Genomic DNA, 13561 nt, shown 5'->3' with positions numbered 1-13561 from the left:
CCAAATAAAGTGCTGACAGGGTTAATAGGATAGTGTTGCGCCAAATTAAAAACAACTCTAATTAGGCTAATTAGGGTTCTTGGCAAGACACAGACATTTTATTTTCTGTAAAGAGAGGACAAAGGTTTACTCAGCACACGGTCTCTGAAAGGTTTGAATCATTGTCCATACCAGCAGAAGGGCGATGTATGTGAAGAGAGCAGCAGCGACCACCAGCAGCACCAGAGACCAGGGAAACCAGAAGCCCAGAGTCCCAAAGTTAAACCTGAGGAGGCACGAGAGCGACAGCTCGCACAACTACCACGCTTCATGTTGCAATGACGGCTCGCTCACTTCATGCATTCATGTATTCATTATTAGGAAGACTAAATTGAATAACGAATAAATTAAATAAGCTCGGTTGCAAGCAAACGTTTATGATTCTATTAATACGTTTCATTCAGCGAGATCATCTTCTGGAATCAATACCACTTTCATTATTCCTGAATCATAAAAAGCAAATGTAAGGCCATAAACAAACAACAGCATGGTCACATGACTTCAACGCCACCACCATTAAGCTTCCGACTTTGATTGATCACAAACCTAAAGTCCCATCTAGATAACAATCACCAACTGCCTTTTTTTTTTCCTGAAGGGGTTTTATACTGATGCCACTTATATCAAAGAGGGAAACGCTAAATTCTCTGAGACACAACAGAACTTATTTCAGATAACCGTAAAACCAATTTAAGAAACCCAGAGACAAGCATAACGGAATGCTATAAATTTAACTTATTTATGTACATGATCATAAACATCTGTATTAAGCATGCACTCCAACAACACTACCTCAGGTCTGATACTGCTGATACGCTACATGTAACCACTCTATAGTTTATGACATAACAATACGGTCTGTTATCTTATTCTTTTTTATATATGTTGACTCTTTGCACAACAACAACATCTGGAAAGCAATTCCCCTCAGGGAAAAGTACCTTATTGTATTCCCATCACAATGACTTTAACGTGCGATGTGTCTGTTGTTGTTACCCACCAGTCAAAGTCGATGTAGTCGTTTTGAGCCTCACTCCAGAAGTAGAGGAATAGAAAACTGAAGAAGAAAGTGAGGATCAGGAGGCCAAAACTGCCACACTCCACCTGTAACACACACACACACACACACACACACACACACACACACACACACACACACACACACGTGAAGTCATGTGATACGTTTATTTTAACCAAACCACTCACTTCTAACCAGAGGAATGTTAATTTAGTTTTTTACTTTGTAAGTAATTTAGTGAAATAAGGTTGTCTTATGTTAAGTCATGATTTAACATCTGGCAGTTACAGAGGAGATCAATCCTGTTACCAAGTGCATATGGAGGCAGTATATCTGGACAACGCTGACAGAGTGAATAAGTGCTCATATTTTCAGGGAAAAGCAGTAACTGACTGTTGGAGTCACCACGTCCGTCTGGGGAATCAATACAATACATCAATACTGCTTGATCAGCAAACCAACCGAACTCAACCATTTCTTACAGATGGTGCTGTGTGTGTGTGTGTGTGTGTGTGTGTGTGTGTGTGTATCTGTGTGTACCTTGCTGCAGCAGCACTCTCCCGGCTGGGCACGGGCTCTTTGGTACCGTCTCCATTGGCAACCATAGAGGCCGGCCAGGCAGGAGACAAACGGCTGGTGTTCATACCTGATAGAGTCAATGAGGAATTCATATTAATGAAAACAAAGAATGAAGACTAGGTCGCCCTTTTATTATTTTAAAAAACGTTAGTCCATATACTAACAGACAAAATAATAACTTTTTAGAGAGCAGTTTCCAAAACATTGAGGTAGCAGCTTTTGGTAAGAATATGTTTGAGCAGGATCTGACTGTCAGGTGTCACATGGGAGGGATCTGAAATGTGCAGGAGCTACTCTAGAAAACCTACTGAGCCGCCTGTCCGATTCAGATCTTTGTTCAAGCTTATCAACCTAAAAAATCTGCTGCTCCGAAGACACAAGTGCCAACAAGTGTGTTGCTCTGTACCTCTGCAGCAGCTGCCGCCGCACCACCTTTAGCTTCCCCAGCTTCAGTCTGGTCACAGGAATACACTCATCCACAGCCGGGCATCACAGAGAGAGAGAGGAGGAAGAGGAAGGAGGAGGACGACGATGAAGAGGGGACAGAAAAAAAAGGTACCACCTTCACCTGGAGGGAGAAAAGAAGGCATTTATAATAATGAAATGCATTTATAGGAAGACTAGACTCAGCAGGACTCAGTTGAGACAAAACAAAACCCTCTCATTTTACGGTTAAGTTTTTCACAAGGGTCTGGAAAACTTCTGAAGTAAGAAATGGGCGACACAGGAACATCATCTCGAAGCATATTTGATCGGACGGTTCCAAATTCAAAAGGTTTGATTGGAGATAGCAAGCTCCACAAGCAGGAGCGGCGCCACAGACTTCTTGCCTCAGATTGGTTATTTTTCTTTGGGCTCTGTGAAATCTTGAAAATGTCATCAGGAGCACTAAAAAGGACCCAATGGTTTTTATAGACCATCTAGTTTTCTTCTGAGCGTTTGAGCAAAAATGATAAAATGTTTTGATAAAGAAATCGGTTATAATATTGGTTGAAAAACATTTCTGGACATTTTCACAATTATTGAAAAGCCCTTCATAGAACAATAGTTGCTTCCTTTGAAACATACCTGGCAGCCCAAATCCCCGCAAAAAACGTATATTCTAAGACCGTATGTCATTCATATTTTTCCCGAAAAGGGACTTGTTACGCTGTTTTACTTTGAGGTGCCTCATGAACACATTAATACCTTAACAACAACGCGAGCAGCAGTGTGGGGCATTAAGAGCAGTTATGTAACAGCTCTGCATCCTCTGCTCCACTGAACCAAATGGCAGCGCCACTCCGCTCCTCAACAGAGCAGCAGGCCGTCAGTCAGCCAATGGCCGCAGCCTTGAGCGGCTGACACAGAATATCTATCACTTTAATGGCTGTCACACTGCGACTCATCGACACGATCAGTTGTTGAACTCCTACGAAAAACATTAAAATTCAAAATGAATTACGTCTCCTCCCATGCTAAACCCTAACACAGTTCATGAGGATCAGGCCAATAGTCTTTGGCTCAATCCTACGGACAAACAAACAAAAGGAGAAGACATTACCTCCTTGATGGAAGTGCTCATCTCAAGAAGTAGCATTTGGGAAGCTGGAGCGAGACCATTTTGGAACAATTCAAAATTGTCGCAGACTTTCAAACGATGAATCGTTTCAGCTTTAAAAAGATTGCAGATCCCTGATCAGACTTTGCTAAACCATTGAGCCTCTCCTTTCTGGAGTTGTGCTCACAGTGAATCTGATGTAGAACAGACCCACATAGGTGCCCTAAATCTGATTAACGTAGGTCCAACAAAAGCTTTTAAACCGTGTGCCGGAGTTAAGAACAAAGAGGTCAGCTCAGCGGCTTAACACACACTCTCCACCACAAACACTGTGCTGACCAGAGGGTGAACTGGTTCAGTGCTAACACGCTGGATATACGATCGCAATACAAAGAGGCAGATTAGTGGTGATGCCGCAATGGTTTACCAACATCGACGTTACCTGAATACGTGTGTGTGTGTGTGTGTGTGTGTGACAGGATACACTTGTAGTGCTAACAGATGGTTAGCGCCCTGTTGTGTTCATCAAACACTCGACTAGGTTTCTTTTGTACTTCAAGACTGAACAACAGACAGTTGTTCAATCACCAACAACACAATATGCTACTAAATACCAAGGTTATGAGGTTGGAACACCAAGAGAACCAAATATTTTTAAAATAAAACCTCCATCTGTGATACTCATTGTGTTATTATATGTATCAGCGTTGCACATTTGTAATAGCTCGCCCTCTTATCAAAGTATTCCCTACACACAACATCATTAAAGTACTCTTTAAAGGCCATGTTATCTTTGAGATAACATGTGAGACAGAGAGAGAGGAAAGAAAAGGCAGCCACATACTGATATTAAGGTGAAAAGGTAAATGTTACTGCGGTTATGCCCATTTTCATTCGTGATGCACAGGACTGCTAGCTGCTAACGTTACTAGCTCTGCTCCTGTCAATTGAAACACAGACTGCAACCTTAAGATTGGCTAAGATGAGACTAGGTTGAGGATCAACACCTCACATTTAAGGAGCTGGAAATAGATCCATCTAATTGAATCAATAAGCACTTTACACATTTTCTAAAATAAGGTGCCGCCACTTCAGATGCAAGTCATTTTGCAGTGGTGTGATTCATATTGATCAGTTTTTTATTAATTGATTTGTCCAAGTCCTCCACCCCCCTTGGGCATGCAGATAACCTTGTGGTGTGGATTAGACTCATAACATGCCTGTATTCATTTAATGGAAGTCTAATTTCATACAATGTCCGTAAGTTTTATTTTTGGTTTTCAGTGCTTATATTCTATGATGTCTATATGCAATATTATACCAGCGGCCCGAGCTATTTCTCTAGGTGTGTGTGTGTGTGTGTCGTACGGGTTTTGGGAGAGGAAGTCGGGCGCGTTTGCGGATGACACCACCCTCATTGGACTCTGGTGGGGATGAGTCTAAACGCTCTAAAGACAGTGGAGATGGTTGTAGACTTTAGGAAGAATGCAGTCCCACCTTCTCCCATCACCCTGTGTGACTCCCCCATCACCACTGTGGATTCCTTCTGAAGACAGCTGAAGAAATTCAACCTGCCAAAGACGATGATGGTCCACTTCTACACGGCCATCATCGAGTCCATCCTCTGCTCCTCCATCACCGTCTGGTACGCTGCAGCCACAGCCAAGGACAAGGGCAGGCTGCAGCGGGTCATCCGCTCTGCAGAGAGGGTGATCGGCTGCAATCTGCCGTCCCTGCAGGACTTGTTAGCTTCTAGGACCCTGAAGCGAGCTAAAAAGATTGCCGACCCCTCTCACCCCGGACAAAAACTGTTTGTGCCCCTTCCATCTGGCAGGAGGCTGAGGTCCATCAGGACTAAGACCTCCCGTCATACGAACAGTTTCTTCCCGTCGGCAGTCGGGCTCATCAACAGAGCCGGTCCCCCACTGACTGACTCTGACATCCCTTTTCCAACAAGCCATTCCCTGCACACCCCTTTATATAAGTAAATACACTGCAAATATTACTGCAGTGAACTATACTAAATACGTTGTTTCACAGACATTGAAAAGAGTCCCTTTTAAAAAAATACAATGTCTAGCAGAGGAGAAAAGTTGAAACCATGCATTGAAGTTCCTCTGTCTTAGTTTTTTTACATCAACAACCTCCGTTCTCTATCTGTCCCTTCAGCTCTCTAAACTAATTGACTTTATCTCGGGTTGGTCTTCCACCCCCATCTGTCGGTGCTCCTCTTCCTCTCTGGAAGGTTGCCAGTGCTCGAGCAGCTCGACATCAACCTTCATGAGTGGACAGCACTTCAGTCAGGTCTTCACAGGTGGAGAGCCAAAGTGGGCCGAGGTCAGCCGCCGGCACACTTTTCTATTTACACAGGTATGTATTTATAGGGGACTCTTCATTCATCAACAATGAAAACAGGCCATTTCCAAATGAAGACCTAAACCTTCTGAACAGCTCAGGAAAGGGCAACACACACTAATAGAATCATTTATAGGATTTCTGGATTCTAACTATGCGGACAGTGTTTCATGGTGGATCCTGAATAATGTTGTCATTGAAGAATCCTGCAAACCCTGGGAGACGAATAGTGTCAATGCTTCTGTGTTAGCATAGCATTACAAATGCACAATGCTAATGCTGAGATAAGCTTGGTTGGGTTGTGGCAACAAGTTTATAAAACACGTTAACATTTGCGTAAAGATAACAATGTAAGAACGAAATGTACAAAGCGCAACTACATCAATAAACTGCCCTTACTCAACATTTAGCGACAGCAGTAACAACAAAGTTACGTTTCCTTTTGGTCTCACTTGGGACACGAACACCAACCGCCTGGGTGAAAGTCCTGCGTTTCTTTGGCCTGTCGCTTGTTACACTTGTTATAATACAACCTGACTTCCACACAACGCAAGCTTCCATGACGGCCGCCTGCTGTGCTGCAACTCTGAGTCTGACTGCAGAAACGTATAATGGCGACTGGGCCGTTCATGATGTGCAGCGTTGTATTAATGCCCTGGACAACAAAACATATGAGCAATAACTGTGAAACAATAAGTTGCGACTGGTTAGTCCAAACCTCAGCCTGGTGTCAGACTGACAGCTTGTGCTCCTCTGCTCCTCCTACGCCTTCTTTCCCTCACACCCTCCCACCTGATTGAGACCTCTACTTCTACAGAGTCAGAATGTCTTCTTGCTCCAAATATCGAACATTTGCTGTAAGCGGGCTACGCGCAGATCCCGGAGCAGCTCACCTTCCTGCTAGATGACGCTTTGCCTCACTGTTTAAATACCTGTTTTTCCCCTGAAGGGAGCTGTTAGATTTCATCCGCGTTAAAAAAGGGTAGTGGAGTCTTTATTTCAGGACAGGCAATTTGCCCCTGCTGTAACACGCAGAGATAAACTCTGCGTAATCACTAAAACACACACACACACGTAAAATACTGCAGAGCCTCCCGTCCTTGAGGCTGTGAGCCAACAGATGTAACCACTGAACCAACGCGGCGCCACGCGAGCTTCGTGACGCAGGTTAGAGTCTGTGTCCGAAGCAGAGTCAGACGGACAGCTGAGTGCATCTCTGCACAGGGCCGCGCACACAATCAAGTACATTTCACAGTCACCTGACATACACAAGACACAGACGTCCACTTCTAGGCGGGTGTGATGTGAACATCGAAGTGTCTGAGCATCGCGGGGAGCCCGTGGTAGAACGAGGGGCCAGTCGGGTTAAAGGCTCCTCCAGGTTAGACGGAGCCGCGAGGCCGGATGGTCTGTGCAGCCTGATTGCAGCAGTCAAGCACCATTCATCATGAAGGAAACAGTCAGGCTGATCATCTCAGTCTGTTTTTTTTTGTTTTTTTTGGAAAGCGGATCACAGGTTAAATATTTTACTTAAATATTTTACTATTGCGGCATTGCAAACTGCATTGACAACGGCAGCAGGGGCTCAACTGTCTCACATCTCATTCTCCGCGTGATGCGGAGAACCGACAGAGGCCGGCAGGTCGAGAACAGGTGAGACATCTGTCATGTTTTGTTTCCATTACGTCGGACGGGATTGCCGCCCGTCAAGTGGCGGCGCCAAAGAATTCAATTAATTCCAACCTGGCGGGGCCGAGCACAGCTGGACATATTGCACCTATTGACGCAGAGCCGAGAGGCTGATGCCAGGTACGACTATTAGAACAGTAAAGCTCGTAAAAATATGACTATACATGGTAAAAGCTCAGAGCTTTTGGGAATGCCCTTTATAGCAGCCACTTAATTCCTGCTGCTCCTGTGGAGCTGCACCGCTGTGGTTCCAGGATGTGATTATGCACATGCGATTAGATTAATCTTTAATGATCCCTTGGGGTATGACTGTTGGATGAGAAGCAGGTCAGCGCTGAAAATGAAGGAAATAAGAGAATTAAGAGAATATTTGAAAAATAGTGTGTAAAGGTTAATCTAAAAGAACCACAGTGGATGAATACGCATTGGATTAAATATGATATAAAGATTAGATATATTTTGAGAGCATTAAGCAGATTAGTAGTATAAGAGTGTAAAGATTAGAGCATACAAAATCCTCTGAGGAAAATTAGTAATTTGCGATGGGCTATACAAAATAAAATGAATTAAAAAATACTTATTTATTAGACAATATATGAATATGAGTATAAAGAGTAGAGTAGTATAAAGAAATTATAATAATTAGAGTGGCATAAAGACTATAAAGATTAAAGTACGGTAGTATAAAGATAAAGATTGTATAAACAATGTGAATATTATATTAAGACAAATGGAGTACAAATAATTATAGTAACAGAAAGCATAAAGATAAAGATAACAATGATAGCAAGAGTATAAGGATTAAAGTAATAAAAAGAAAACAAATATGTGATGGAAACTAGAGTGGATAAATAATTGTCACAGACTACATGTAAATACACTAATGAGCTCCTGTGGTCCAAACACAAAGCTCTGTTAGCAGACCAGCCAGCAGCAGATCCTGGATCTGGTCCCAGGCCGAGAGGGGGCCGGTGGTGACGACATAATGCAATCACATAGCGCCGGAGGCCGCCTGTACGATGTCAGGGTGCGTTCAGTGTGCTGGACCACCATGCAGAGAAACACCCAACCCTGGAGGGGGAGATATACGCTCCCACTGAACGTGCAGACAACGTGGAGGAAAAAGATACCGATGGATGAAAAGAGACGGACAGCTGTTAGCCAGAGAGAGGGACAGCGAGGAGACAGCTCCATGAGACAACGCAGCCCTCTGTCTCCTCTGTTCACTCACAGCACAGCACAACAACACTCACCACAAGCTCCTGGGATAAACTATACGTGAGCTCAGAGTAATACAAGACACTGCTCAACGCACTGCGTATCTTACTATCAGATGGATGTCAGATAGCAGGAGGGGGAACGTGCACTGGGACGATCTTTGCCCACCAAAGCTATTTGCAAAGCCACCTAAGAAATAAAAGTAGACTAAACCTGTGGAAAAGAGTTTACAACTTTTGAGTGGGAGGATAAAAACAGTCTGATACTGTCGAACAGAGTCTGCATGAGACGCACCAGGCGTTTAACGAAGCCCAGCGTACCTCCACCTACGTCACTAGTAGACCGGAGTGGTCTGTCGCCCAAAATCTTTTAATTTTATTAATATTAGCTTACTTTCTTTTCTCATTCTCATTTTACTCATTTTCTTGCGAAGGAAACAAAAGAACACACAATGCCTTTGGGCGAGACGATCGATCGGCTGCAGACGTGAGGGACAAAGCTCTCTCTTCAGCGTGTGTTTGATGAGGTTTTAGTTATCGCAACTGTTAAGACCGTAACAATGCGCTTTTTGGGAGGATTTAAAGCAGAGTCATCTCTAATAATAGCAGGATTCACCAGCGTTGTGTATAAAGGCTCTAAAGTCACTTTGTACCCGTTGCTAAGCTACATCCATTCGTCCAATATCGAGAAACTATCTTGATAAACGATTCATCGACAAAGTCATTTTTTATGCAAAAAGTGGCAAACAAAAAAAAAATTTTCAGGGTTTTGGATGGACAAAATAAGAAATTTAAAAACCACACAATCTCTTGAGACTTTTGGGATGGTCATCTATAAACCTTGACGATAACTTGATCAGCTAAATAACATTTAATTAAAATGAACTGGGCTTGGAGACCCCCTATTAATACTTTAACTTTTCCAGCCACCAAGCTGCAACTTGACTTTGAAAATGAAGATCCGTTCCTGTATAAAATCTGCAATTGTTCTTCTGATTTTTGGTGTTGAAGAGAAGGATAATGGAGCAACACTGACGTCATCCAGAACCACACAGGGGGGCCGCGCAGAGACCCACCGCTGGTTGCTGTGACGGGGCTGGTTGAGCTTTAGTGTCAGTCAGGGCTGGAGACCAGCTGCTGCATCATGACGCTCCCTCCCGACCCTGTGAGCGTTACCATGACGCCTGCTTCAGGCCAGTGTCTCCCGGGTACCGGTATACAGGCCAAATGCAAACTCTCACACACACACACACACACACACACACACACACACAAATTTTGTAAACTACATTAATGTGCGTATCCATTTAAAGTTGCAGCTGGTACATGCTACTGTTGGGAAGCTTACTCTATCTGTAAACCAATTGACTAAATGTATCAAATAACAGAAGGGAAATATAAAGTAGCATATTCTCCCTCCGACATTTAGTGAACTCGTACTTAGATCTAAAGTTACTATCTGGAAATGCTCCGGTTTTAGCTGCTGGTAGTTTAGGCATCACGTCTGGTATTTGGCCCTCAAAAAACGGTGACTCAACTTCAGGATGTCCCACTTCCTCCTGACACTGCTGATTCCGTGTCGCTGCTCTGAGCCACGCATCAACAAGCCGCCACTCGTTGTGCACTGGCAGATTAAACCAGCGGGAGAAGGACAAAAAAGTGCCCTTTATCAGCCACTTCCAAGTCTGACGTGTGATGACGTGTTATCACTTGGCCCGTGTGATTGATTAACTAAACGTGCACACCTGAAGGATAAACGGGCGCCTTCGTCCAGGCAACAAAGAACCAGACCTCGCCACCCACGTGCGTTATCCCTCAAGCGGCTGTAACTCCGTGAACTGACCTTGGGCCCCCGAAGGGCGACCAACGCACATAAATCAAACGCTCCCTGTTGAATTGGCAGCAGGCTTTCCGTCAGGTGTGCGGCCGCCTATTGGCTCGTATTGACCTACAGGTTAACAATGAGGAGGGCTGACAGAAGCAGGGAACGCAATCAATCACAGCGCTGTCACTGAATCAGCTGTGGAGAATTACCAGCGTGTGACAGCAGCTGAGCCACTTACTGCGGCCTCGGCTGCTGATGGAGGAAGAGGAAACACTCAAAGTGACGTCAGCGGGAGCACCGCTAGAACAGACCGAGTGCTTGAAAGCTGAAAAACTGCGATCCTCAGGAGACAGACAGCACAGTAATATTGCCAGTGACTATCATTTTTCTTGAAATACTCCAATAGCCACTTACTCATTTTTAATATCCAACTGAACATTTCCCACAAGTTTAAGTCTGCTATCGGCAACATGAGATAAACAAGAGATTAAGAAACATTAACACGAGATATAAAAGCAGTGGTAAGAGACTTCATGCGCCCTTATTTTGGAGGGTAATCAATAAGCTGCAAAAAAACCTTCTTTCTCAATAGTTTGACTGATCCTCCCTGCTCCACGCCAGCTGGAAGAGATTGAGAACTTAAACCAGGGCGGTACTACAGTCGGAGCATGAATATGAATTAGCAAACAACAATTTGCTTAACCAATGAACAAAAGTTGGCACATTTTGAATGTGGGGAATCTGGTAGCAGCAGAAACCTCAGTCACAGTGATTTCAGTCATTTATTCAATGAACATCATGTCGTATTGAATAAGAATGGAAAGTAAAGATTGAGACAATAAACTCATGTTTAAATAGTTTACTGGGGGAATAAACTTCCTCATAGAACTCTATACGAGCAGATGTTCTCCCCCTGCTGGTCAGTACAGAGAATGATCATATCTCACTCGGACATGGCAGCCTTTATGTACACTGCTCTCATATATACAGTCCGGATTATGGGAGAAATGTTTCTTAAATATTGCTATGCAAGTTTCCTACATGAATGGAATAAAATGACAGATCCGCTTGGTAGTTACATTTCCAACATAACACGAACCTTAATGTTGATATAGCACGCTGATTAACGGGAAAACAAGAAGGAAAAAGACACTTCAAATGAAAAAAGACTCCCTTTCATAACAGCTAATGTTGACGATATCTTTGAGAGAAATGACCAACTGTACAGCGAGGGAGAGAAGTCATGCGCCAGATGGAACTGCTCAACGAAGTGCCGCCGCCGTACGGACACGTTTCTGGTGTCTACTGATGCCGTTTCACTTGAAAACGAGTATCCAAATGACCGCGGACCGACAGACCGCGAGGAGACCCGTCGTCTTACCCGAGGCTGCGCTCCGCTGCTCGCTGTCCGCTCACGAGCCGTGCTGTGCTGTGCCGTGCCGTGCTGTTCTGTTCTGTTCTGAGCTGCTGCAGCGTGTCGCCTCGCGCGGCAGGGCAGCCTCTCGAGCTCCGCGCGCGCGACGACAGTACGAGCACGCGCTCCGGCTGAAGGGAGGGGGCGGGGGGGCATGCGCGAGGGGCTTCAACTCACCTGTTGCTGACGTCACCACGACGCTTGTCTCCCTCTCTGGTGATTTAAATCAAAACATTGTGTACAATTCGAAGAAAAGAAATATGTGAATGTTGTGGACTTCCCAATTTTGGAACATAAAGCAACGGAAATAGAGCCTGATATGTAACTGATTCATTGAGTATTTTACTAATATTACTTTATATATACTACATGCTTAATATTCTATATTAGTAATCATGCTTATATTGAGAGGATACATTACTTTGGACTACATGGAAAAACAAATCTGAAAACATGGTTAGCAACAACCTCTGGTTAGCAAAAAGTGAATTTATTTACTTCCTAATTTGCCTTGTACATAAATTCTATTGTAAACTTGACTTTCTCACTTCTGCATCAGTTCCATGATGTCACGGTAAACTCACACACCAGTGGTGGGTCGTGCATTTTTCCACTTGGACCTTCCTTACGTCTTTGTTCAGCGTAGCACAGCGTTCATGTAGCTCGGCGTTCATGTAGCACGGCGTTCATGTAGCACAGCGTTCATGTAGCACAGCGTTTATGTAGCTCAGCGTTCATGTAGCACAGCGTTCATGTAGCTGTTCATCGTCACAAAGCTGAAAAATAGAGCAGTTTTCTTTTTAGAGATACGAGTTTCTCACAGGACAGAGACACTGCGAATGTATTATGATGTTAGAAAAAACGGTGCATTGATGCACACTGAACAAACTAAACAAGGGCATCTACAAATATAGAAATGGAAGACATACATTAATGCATCCCATTGTTGTAGCTGAGAAAATGGAAAGCAGGGCGTTGTTGAGAAATGAACAATGCACTTAAATTCCCCATGGTGAATAAAAAGGTTAAAAGAATGACAGAAAGCAAGTCATCACGTATTCCTCAAGAGATACAAAATGTCAAACTCTTTTAGTTTGTGGTCACCGATCTGCAACACAAACACAAACCTACACGCACGCACACACACACACAACACATACAGAGTGACTGGGGCCTGCTCCATCTGATACGCAGAGCGTTGCCATAGAAACTCGGTGCACCTTTAATCATAACACGTTGAATCTGGTCAATAAGGCATGAGTCGCCACAGTAATGGAAGCCCCCGGTAACCTGTGCAACACACACACACACACACACACACACACAGGTAACAGCTTTATTACACTGCATGAGTGATGACAGCCAGTAAAAAATGCTGTTGTTCACAGACAAACAATAAGGGATGACGCCATACACACGTACACAACACACACTGTTTTCAGACTCTTTAAAACATTTAAAGATAGGAGACATTAAACTAGCAAGGACAGGAGCTCGCTGCAGTTCTCCTTTTAATTCTACTTTTGTTGTAAATAAAGTGACGATGTTCCCTTCACCTCGTGGCTCTGCAGAGCCCGCAGGCTAAAAGCTATCAGCGTCATGCTAAAGTACTCAGTGATAACGCCAACGGGCTGATGTTCATTAACCCTGCCCCATGTTTAGCGTGTTAAAATGCCATCGCCTCAATTGCGTCAAACTGAAAGCACATCCGAAAGTGATATTCTTCTTATGCAGTTACAAACCAATTCCGAGCAACATCTAATTTCAGATATTACGCTTACTACGGATATATAAAACTTCCCACCGATGTGATTTTCATAAGAAAGCATGAAACAGATGCACATGCTGTGTACTACATTTTCCCAGCAGCATAAAACATATTTCC

The 13561-nt window shown here is 43.8% G+C and overlaps 1 protein-coding gene across 4 annotated transcripts in view; it reads right to left on the bottom strand.

Annotated features, from left to right (window-relative positions):
• Window positions 1-12452, bottom strand: part of gdpd4a (glycerophosphodiester phosphodiesterase domain containing 4a) — a 29667-nt gene extending 17215 nt beyond the window's left edge. Inside the window, exons 1-6 of one of the 4 annotated variants that reach the window (XM_078086560.1) lie at window positions 12306-12452; window positions 11644-11889; window positions 2043-2204; window positions 1598-1703; window positions 1040-1143; window positions 172-265 (exon numbers count right to left, since the gene is read on the bottom strand). The gene's annotated coding sequence lies outside the window, so the exon portion shown is untranslated. Of the gene's footprint in view, window positions 1-171; window positions 266-1039; window positions 1144-1597; window positions 1704-2042; window positions 2205-3179; window positions 3367-11643; window positions 11890-12305 lie in introns of those variants that run through there. The other 3 variants (XM_078086647.1, XM_078086685.1, XM_078086611.1) reach the window with 3 other exon arrangements.
• Window positions 12453-13561: the final 1109 nt, after the last annotated feature.

Source organism: Gasterosteus aculeatus, chromosome 1 (genome assembly GCF_964276395.1).
Source record: "Gasterosteus aculeatus chromosome 1, fGasAcu3.hap1.1, whole genome shotgun sequence".
Taxonomy (NCBI): domain Eukaryota; kingdom Metazoa; phylum Chordata; class Actinopteri; order Perciformes; family Gasterosteidae; genus Gasterosteus; species Gasterosteus aculeatus.
Note: the sequence above shows the minus strand (reverse complement) of the source record. Positions and strands in the feature narration are given on the sequence as shown.